Here is a 9,537-nt window from a genome sequence, read left to right on the forward strand (position 1 = left end):
TTCCTCATCACAATAAATTTAGAATATACGCATATTAATTCTCTGTGAGACAGTGTTAGTTCTTGGCTCTCGTCAAATTACTAATCTCGGTACAAATTATTTTTACTAAAATATTCCATTAAGCTAAAATCCAGCTGTATTTACCAATCATTTTAAATTCACTTTCTTGAAATATTTGGATTCTAAACTTCCTATTCTTTTGAAAACGTTGAAGCGAACAGCTCCCAGCTTAATCCAGTTCAAGTTAAGACCAAGTAATATCCGGCAACATTTTGGACCAAATTGCCGCGCAACAAATTTTCAAATTGGCCTTGTCTTATTACCCGAATTACATGTTACGCGCGCAGCAAAGTTTTCAAATAACATAAAATAGATGCCATTTCTACTTTCGACGGCTTCAAAATTTGTTGCGTACGGAGATGATGACACGCGCAACATAAATTCGCAACTTACAATGAGGGATTTGTTGCGCGACAAGTTGTACAAAAAAGATACCTGTATTAATAAGCTTTTAGTTGAAAGCATACAAGTTTTGTATTTTTTAGAAGTGTAGTATGGAATCTCGTTATCATTTACTTTAACGCTTTTTACAGAACTTCAAAAAGGAGGAAAAAAAGACAATGCGGGGTGTTCTCACGTTTCTCCTTTTAACAAGCCTCCTTGGAACTGTAAGTAACAGTGAAAAGTTATTGAAGTAACTTTGATTTACTTTTTAGCTGCTTTACTTCTTACTGAAAGAACCAGAGTGGCGGCAACTTAACTTGCAAAGTACTGTCCAATGGCTTTAGACAAATTGTAGATCATACTATAACATTTTGAGCATAGACTTATAAAAGTTGAGACCGCTTGCAAGTACAAGATAATGTCCGACACAAAGAATGTTTCTCTTTAATCTTTGAAAAGCCAATTAATCTCCCACAACCTGAGGAAAATACTGCCAAGTAGCTTTCCGTCAACAGCTACAACCGATCTTGTTTAAACAAACAGAGAAAACCCAAGTTCTTCCAATTGAATAGGAGTCGAACCTACTACTTCAGCTCCGATTACTAGTTCGCGACGGATGCTCTACGACTGAGCTATTGAAGATTTGTGGGAGCTTAGCCATTAAACTAGGTTCCGATTTTTTTTTTGAGTATGCTTGTGTCACTAATACAGCATTCTTATTTATTCAGTACCACTTTTACCTCATAGCAAAGATCTTTTATCAGATGGGTACATTGTAGATTTATTTCAGTTAGAAAATTTCGAGCTTTTTAATACTTGATATTTTACTTTATTTTCATACCATCAGGTCTTCCCGATGTCAAGGAATCAACGCAGAGGTACTGAAACTTATTTCTGTTTATCAATAGACGTAAATACGTCTGTCAATTTAAATTTTGATGAAATGTAACCTTACTTCTTCTCCCAAGTAAATCAAGACTTTCAAATGTTTATATGGTTTTGACTTATTCACAATCCTCATTATCTAATTGAAAAAAATTAGTGACAAAAATGAATAAATATGAGTTGAAACAAGAAAAACATAATTTTTCAGTAAAAACAATTTGCTTCAGTCATTGCCTTTAAACATCAGACATGAAAATGTATTTATTTGAATTACTTTTCCTAAAATTTTCATTTGCTCCTGAAGTACAGAAACCACTTGCATTTCCTCCGATGATGATCAGCTCTATAAGCTTCGCGGCCACCTTTACACTAAATCATCGCGATCCACCAATTTTAAGACCTGCCCCAGTTGTTAAAAACTAGAGAGGATAATTTTATCCAGCGGGTAAGTCGATATTCAGCGGATAAAATGTATTGCTTGGAGTACATTTTATCCGCTGGATAGCGATATATTCACTCGATACGCTCTTTGAACAACCAAGGCCTGACGTTTGCGTTTCTCGCCGAATTTTGAAGAATGATGTATTTTACAGAGTTGCGCATACCTTTCTCTGTTTTTTGCTTGAATATGTAGGACATACAAGGTTATCTCCTGTAACTTCTACACAAAATTATATCCGTAGTAAAGACGGAGATGATGTATGACGGTGAACCTAATGATGATGATGAATATTCCACGGCAGCAGACTCAGACACAGAGGCAGGGATGGCGCTGTGGTGAGAGCACTCGCCTCCCACCAATGTGGCCCGGGTTCAATTGCCGGACTCGGCGTCATATATGAGTTGAGTTTGTTGTTGGTTCTCGCCCTTGGCCGGGGGGTTTTCTCCGGGTACTCCGGTTTTCCCCTCTCCTCAAAAACCAACACTTCTAAATTCCAATTCGATCTGGCAAGTGTCTCCAATTAGTGCTCTGCGCTAAATACATTGACACTTTAATAAAGTGATTTATTTTCTTATTATTTGACTTACAACTGTGTTAACAATTCCAGGGCGGTCAAAAGAGGACCGAAGAGCCAAAGGCTGGGGGAATGTGTACCATTATTGTCCTAGTGATATTGTGCTCGAAGATCCAGTGTTATGCGATAGACTGTATTGCGAACGTGACGAAGATTGTGGACTGGGTCATGACGAACTATGCTGTGAAGAAGGTGTATACGGCTGCAAAGTGTGTTGGACCTCAGGTAATGTGAGAAGTATTTTCAATTAATTTATCAAAAGCAAGAGCCAGAGATAAGGGTTCTATCATTATTACCTAATAATGATAGTACGAAAGCAACAATAGAAAGGCATGAAAGAATGTGGTGACGAAGACTTAAGAGAAATCACCGAGGATTGGTTGTCTAGAAACAGAATACGCCTAGCGCTCGACGAATTGTGAGACGCATAAATAGAAGCTGCCACTGCGAAATTTTCGCGTCGTGATCGTTCGCACTCCTAGAGGCATTTTGCGTGTCTATTACGGTAGCAAAGTCAAGAGAGAAAGCCAATCATACGAAGTGTGATTATAAATCTATCTTACTTGTTTTGATTTGACATTATTAGTCACTCAGTGCAGTAGTCTTACAGGCTGGTGGTTGAAATAAGTCAAAGGAGTATTGCATTTTCTGATAATACTGAACATTGCACTGACGATTCACCTTTCCTATTATCCTTTGATTATTTGTTGTTGTTGTTGTTGTTATTTTTTTTTTCAGTGAAATCTGGCTCTTGGAGGAGGCGATGAGTTCATGAACAATGCCGCTGCTTTGCCGAACTCATTATAGAAATGACAATAACGCTGATGCCAAAGTTATATTTAAAATACGATGTAATAATAATAAAAGAAGGTTAGCACTGTATATCTGTGCAAAAGGGGAAATAAAATATGAAAAACAATAACTTTTTTCCGCGTTTTGGCTGTTCACGTGCAGACTGATTGGGAAGAGAGCGACGAAAAACGTACAAAACATCAGTCAAACGCTATCGGTGCTGCTGCGCCTGTATTGTTACCCTTTGATCAGTCTAGACGCTTTTCAAAGTCGTAAGTTAATTCTTCTTCACTGTTCTCTGCGCCCGCCTGGCTCGAGTGCTTCGCGCTGGGAGAATTTTTTTAAAGTCGATTTTAACGAGATAGAAACCCCGGAGGTGGGGGAAGGCCAGGGGTGGAAAGAGCACCACTTAGTAACAGACAATACAAATCTTCGAACTGTAATTTTTAATAAGCATCGATTTTGATAAATATTTCAAAACTAAAATTAACGAGAAAAACGTTTCTCTTCGTTTCGATGACTTCATAGGTGGTATATCAACAGAAATGGAAGTGTGACAAGGAAAATATAAATTATATTCGAGGATAAATACGGAAGAAAATTTAGTTGTTTAATCTTTTAATGGTCAATCTTTTTTTGTTCTCATGCTCAAATTAAATTTACATGTTGCTTTTCACACTTCCATTTCTGTACATATATATTATATTATATTTTATTATTCCACTATTATGTCATTTCACCAAATAAGGTCAAGAGAACGCGCAAAATATGAGACCGTAATACACTGTAGTGTCCCGGTTTGACCGGTTTACAACAGAGCGAATACGGACGGAAAAGGCAGAAAAAAGGAGCAACAATGTCCGGACTGGACGAAGAATAGTTTTTGAAACGATGCAGACTCGAAAACAAGTTTTAAGCATGCCAATCACTTGTCATTTATCTTTTCATTTTATCTAATCAAATTAAAGACATTTAACTGGCTTTCTGTGTTGTTTACATCATTCGTACGCGCCATATACCGATGGACAGTTAATGCCGGGTGTATTTCAAAACTGTTACCAAAACAGAGAAGCCCAAATAACAAAATCTTTTTGTAGTGGAATAATAAATCTCTTATTCGATGGTTTTACATATAATACTCGCGGACATTTTGCTCATTGCTCGTATTTTTCCTCGCCCCTTCGGGGCTCGGAAAAATACTACGCAACTCGCAAAATATCCGCGCGTATTATATGTAAAACCATCGAATAAGATATATATATTATATTATATTATATTATATTATATTATATTATATTATATTATATTATATTATATTATATTATATTATATATATTAATTTGTTCACATTTGACAATGATGACATTACGTCGGCGAAGCGTCGTGTTACGGTTTCACAGCTGTAATTTTTACTAGGAATATCCGCTCAATTTTTGGTGCCCTTTTACAATTCTTGGGTTGCATCGTCGGAAAACGGAAGAAAACGGGCTCCTCACAATTTCACTCTTTCCAGTCTCTTATTTGTTTCCGTTGGACACCGCGAGCTCCTCGTTGTCTTGTCGCGAAAGAGGCCTCTGTGGGAGAGAGAAGGCTTACCTGACTTTGGAACTCTCGTAAGGAGCCGTCCAAAATGATAGGAACTGAATTCGTCCTAAAAATATGAAAGGCCGGTTGCGGAAAAAGAAATCAAGAGTTCAAAAACATCGACAGAGAGAACGGGGATTGGGTAAGAGCCGCAGTCGAAAAGTAATTATACTGATAAACATTAAATTTGCGTTCCAAAGAATTCGAACGTTAGCATTCATTAACAGTGCACAGGAGTCGATAGGAAAGGATAAAAGTGCATACTCACTGAAAGTAAACGATCGTCGCAGAAAGTGTATGAGAGTAATCGCTCAGAAGAAGATCGAGAATTAAATGGCAGTGCACCAGAGCCGATAGGAGCGGATGAGTTGTAGAGATCAAGATTGAAAACTCACTCGACGCACTGAAGCGATCCGTGATTTAACAAGAGTATACGACAGTTAGTGAGGAAAGCAGATGAAAACTATTGAGGGCGCTTGGTATTACGCAGGAGAGAATTAGGCAAAATGAAGAGACAGGGAGTGAAAACTCGCTCGGCACTCGACAAAGCCCTCGAGACATGTGAGTGTTGTGAAATAACATAAAAATTCACGTCCCTGACAGCGCGAAAGAAAAACTCTAAATGGGTAAAATACAATGACAACAGATCGAGCCTGATTGACAGAGTTCAGCACGTGACAATAGAAGACAGGGCTTGAGACCCCGAGTGCTAACGAATAACAAAAACTGAGAATGCAAACGTGGCCTTTCTATGTTAATGTTGTGTACTGAATAGTGTGAAATAAATGAACCATGAACCAGTCCCTGACAACGTGGAGGATGCAGTCTAAACGGTAGCCTGCGAGTAAGCTCTCGGAGAAGAGGAGGGGCGGGAGAGCTTGAACGCTATCAGAACGTTGAAAGCCTGATTGACAGCGAGCCACGATCTATGTTATTGGTCGAATGGGAATATTTTGATTTTTTGGTAACTCTTGTTGGAGGTGTGCCCTGCACACACATTTTTTTGTTTTCTTGCTTTTTCGTTGGATTTAGGCGACGTTTACCAAGCTGCAAGAGACTGCGGGCAAATTCAGCTTAAACTAGGATACACGAGAGCTGCATATTAAACCATCTCTTGTTATCGTTGCACCCAATCTTTAAAATTTGTTAAAGTTTCAGTATTGCTAATTTGTACTCGTTAAATGAAAGTTGCAAAATATGAAAAAATAAGACAACAACAACAACAACACAAGACCAGGCTGGTGTAACGTGGATATCAGTCATTTCAGAGAGCACGAGACCCAAGTGGAAACAAGGGCGTAGCCCAAGTCTCCACATTCAAAACTAGTCAGGTATTCACTTAAATTATTGTGATAAACAAATGACTCTGTAGCTACGGAAGTGAGACAAATGGCTTGTTTATAAGGCCGGTACCTCATCTCGCTGGCTCTTGGAAATGACTGCTAGTCAAGCCACAGTGGACGAAACATTTTGTTTATTTGTAATCTAACCTATGCATCTACATTACGGTATCACTCTAGAGGTAATCATGGAAGTGAAAAAGTGTACAGTTCTTACAATTATCCTGTTATTTATCCTGTTCTCTTGAGTAACGGTAATTGAAATTCTTTGAAGAATCAACGACGGCCTTGATTTACTCAATAATTCAGTGCTAACGTAAGCTTTCTAAATTAAGAAAGAGCTCTGTTTTCCTTTTTATCTGCCAGGAAACAAGTTTGGGAACATAGTAAAATGCAGGGAAAACTAATTTTTTCAGGAACCCACATTAAAAAAGTAAAAAAATACTCTATTCAATTTAAGATTTAATATTTATTTTGGACTTCGTCGAAAATGTTTTTTGTATTTTATTATTTTTACATATTATATATTTACAATACAACACTTACCATAAAAACAACATTATTAAAATTTCTGTTGCGGCTGCTTCTTGGGCAAGATAAATGTTAACTTTTAATTTTATTTTCGGGTATTATTTTATTTAGTTTTAATTTTTAGGTTCAAGAAGCTTTTTATTTCTTTTTACCCCTTAAAATTCATTGTTTAAACTTAAATAATGAGGATTCCTGTAAACATTTTTGCCATTCATTTTCCTGCTCTGAATAGCCTCACTTGCAGATTGAAAGCATAATCTATTCAGTGATTATAAACGCCTGCAAATACACAAAACAATCGCAAAAAGTTTGCGAGAATTTATGAGGTCACAGAAGGGCCGAGGTTCAACTAAATTCTAAGTTTGAGGCGCAACCTATCCATGGCCACAAGTACTAAGAGAACTCACTGGCCCACTTAAGAAAAGTTGATTACTAGTTGATGACTAGGAAATGGAATTAGAGTCAGTGGAAAATACCTTTCAGTAAAGTAAGAGGATTTCAACCTGAATTAAAGTCATCTACGGCAAGCTGCCATTAACAGAAGGCGCATGTCAAGGACCACAGTCAAACGTTCTATAAATTCCCTATGTCCGATACTAAAACAGTGGCTCTTTCAAAGCAAGGCATTTGCTCCCTCGATATTTCCTTACTGTTGCTGTTTTGAAACATCTCTAAATAAGCAGTTGATGTTCTAATCCTCACTTTCCATTATACACATTAGAAGTCTTCCTAAGCGGTTTTTGTCAATTTTTACAGAGAAGGGAATCAAAATCTGACGATGGACTAATACACGACTACGTCCGGTTTTTTTTTTCTTCAGATTTGAAGAAAGTCGTTTCTAATTCTTGACCAATGACTTGAGATTATCTTGATGGTCATTTTCCCTCAGCTAAACATCAGCTTAACAACTTCTTGCCGGACTTTTCAACCATGGAAAAACGCCCTAAAGCTGAGGGAAGAAGAAATTAAAGAAAAAGGTAAGATCATAAATAAAACTGCTGCTGACAAAAGATGGAACTCACTCTTGTTCCAATTAATCGCCGATGTGTAATATTTTGTTTGCTGCACCAAAAGACGACTAAGAGTATTTCTAGTGATAATAAGTGTTCCTTCTTCCCTTCTCACTAGCAGCTAGCTTTGTCAGGTAAAATTAAGTCTGTGTCAGAGAGTTTCTGTAACACAACGTGTGGTGATAATAGTTTTTAGCTATTTTCGGGGATCATTGACATTGCTATTTTCCGTTTAAAGCTCACTATCTTAAACAACAAACAAGGAAGAATCACTCTACCCCGGTAAGGGATATTTTTTCATCCTAACCATGAAGCTTCTTTAGACCTAACCCCTAAATTCCTATCCCCTTTTCGGGGCAAAACAGCAAAAATAGAAATATTATTCCAGCACTATTTCATGCAGACTGGCTAGAAAACACACTCCCTCTTAGAATATGGACTAATGTGCCCTTCTCAAAACCCACCCATACCCTTGGGCATGTAAGAAGCACCCTTCCCGAAATCCAATATAAGTGTTCATGTTTTTTTTAGTTTTCTGACATGGAAAGAGATCTTGCTGTTCTAGAGTTATTCCATGCACCAACTGACAATGTGCGGACCAGTTCTAACATCCGTAGTGAAAATTTTATATGCTTGTGGGAAGTATGAGCTTTTGTCTCTTCATATAGCTACCAATACTAGACACGGCATGCGACGTCGAAAAACATCTGCAATCATGATATCGATTGAGCAGCTTACCTCAATTATTTTTCGATATTCTAGTCTGTGCCCCTGTCTAGGAAAACTACATTTCACTCTACAATCTAACAACACATTCTGTTAGTCAAAGGTGCGTGGTACTTGATAGCCTGGTCGGATTAAGCCTCCTACAGTATCGCCGCGAGAGCCACAAGTTCGAATCTTGTTGAAGCCAATTCTTTCACGTGCATTAAACTGAATGAGTAGCATTTCTAGTCTATCATCATTTCAAATTCATTAATTCCATCTTCCACAATCAATCTTTATCTATTACTTCTTTTATGCACCAATTTAATAGCAAAGCAGTAACTCCTTCCAGGCCAGATTTCAAGACTATTTCCGGGTAAAAAACAACGAAACCAAAAATGTGACCCCCGCTTGAATACAGACGGTCCTCTGGCACCAGCCATGGAAATCGGACAGCGACCCGGTGAAAGCGCGCCATCCTAACAGTCACGGTACAGTTATCCATGGATTAAGTAATCCCGTATGTAGTCAACTGAGTTGACGACTGTACCTGTGTGCAATGCCCACTAGAATGAGTTTCCATCCTGGGATTGGTCGATGCATCACAGCTATGTGGGCCTCAGGAAGCGCGAAAGTAAGACAAGCACCAAGTGGAGCGCGCGAAACCCTCCACCCAGCTTGGGGTCACGTGATTGGCAATTATTGGCCAACCTTCGGTATTGTTTTCGTATTTTAGAGTTTTCTGGCATGGAAAGAGAAGTTACCGTTCTACTCAATACTAAAGATTTGCCGTACGTTGCTTTTGCATTTTTGTTGGCTTTAATTAAGCTCATTTACTATTATAATAATTTCATCGGGCATTGCGGCGTATTTTGCCGGCTAAAATGGAAAATTCAGCGGGCTAAAATATATATTAGCCCGCTGCTCTAAGCCAATAAGAAACAAGAACATAACGTAACCAGCCAATCAGAACTGGAAACCATTCAACTGTTCGCGCCGTTTTCTTGCTTGTTTGATTGGAAGCGCTGCCGTCTGCAAAAAAATTGTTTTGAGCTACAAAATGGCTGAAAAACCTAACGAAGAAGCAAATTCCCAGTAGTTTCAGCTAGCTAGAGAAAAGGACTTACAGAAACTGGTGGGCGATGGTGGAAATAATGCCTGTAGTAGCTCCATGGCCGGCAGCGATGTGAAGGTAAACAGTTTGTCTTCGTCGAGCGAAAGCACTTGCAC

At 38.3% G+C, this 9,537-nt stretch overlaps 1 long non-coding RNA gene across 2 annotated transcripts; it reads left to right on the forward strand.

Moving 5' to 3' along the window:
* Nucleotides 1–184: 184 nt before the first annotated feature.
* Nucleotides 185–3,261, forward strand: LOC146455063 (uncharacterized). 2 transcript variants are annotated; one of them, XR_014859120.1, is made up of 5 exons: nt 185–254; nt 594–668; nt 1,292–1,322; nt 2,379–2,570; nt 3,084–3,261. It is a non-coding gene; the product is annotated as an uncharacterized LOC146455063 (long non-coding RNA). The 2 variants fall into 2 exon arrangements; XR_014859121.1 differs by lacking the exon at nt 185–254 and having other exon boundaries at nt 268–668.
* Nucleotides 3,262–9,537: the final 6,276 nt, after the last annotated feature.

The sequence above is a fragment of the Pavona decussata genome, unplaced genomic scaffold (genome assembly GCF_977016875.1).
Source record: "Pavona decussata unplaced genomic scaffold, jaPavDecu1.1 SCAFFOLD_286, whole genome shotgun sequence".
NCBI lineage: Eukaryota > Metazoa > Cnidaria > Anthozoa > Scleractinia > Agariciidae > Pavona > Pavona decussata.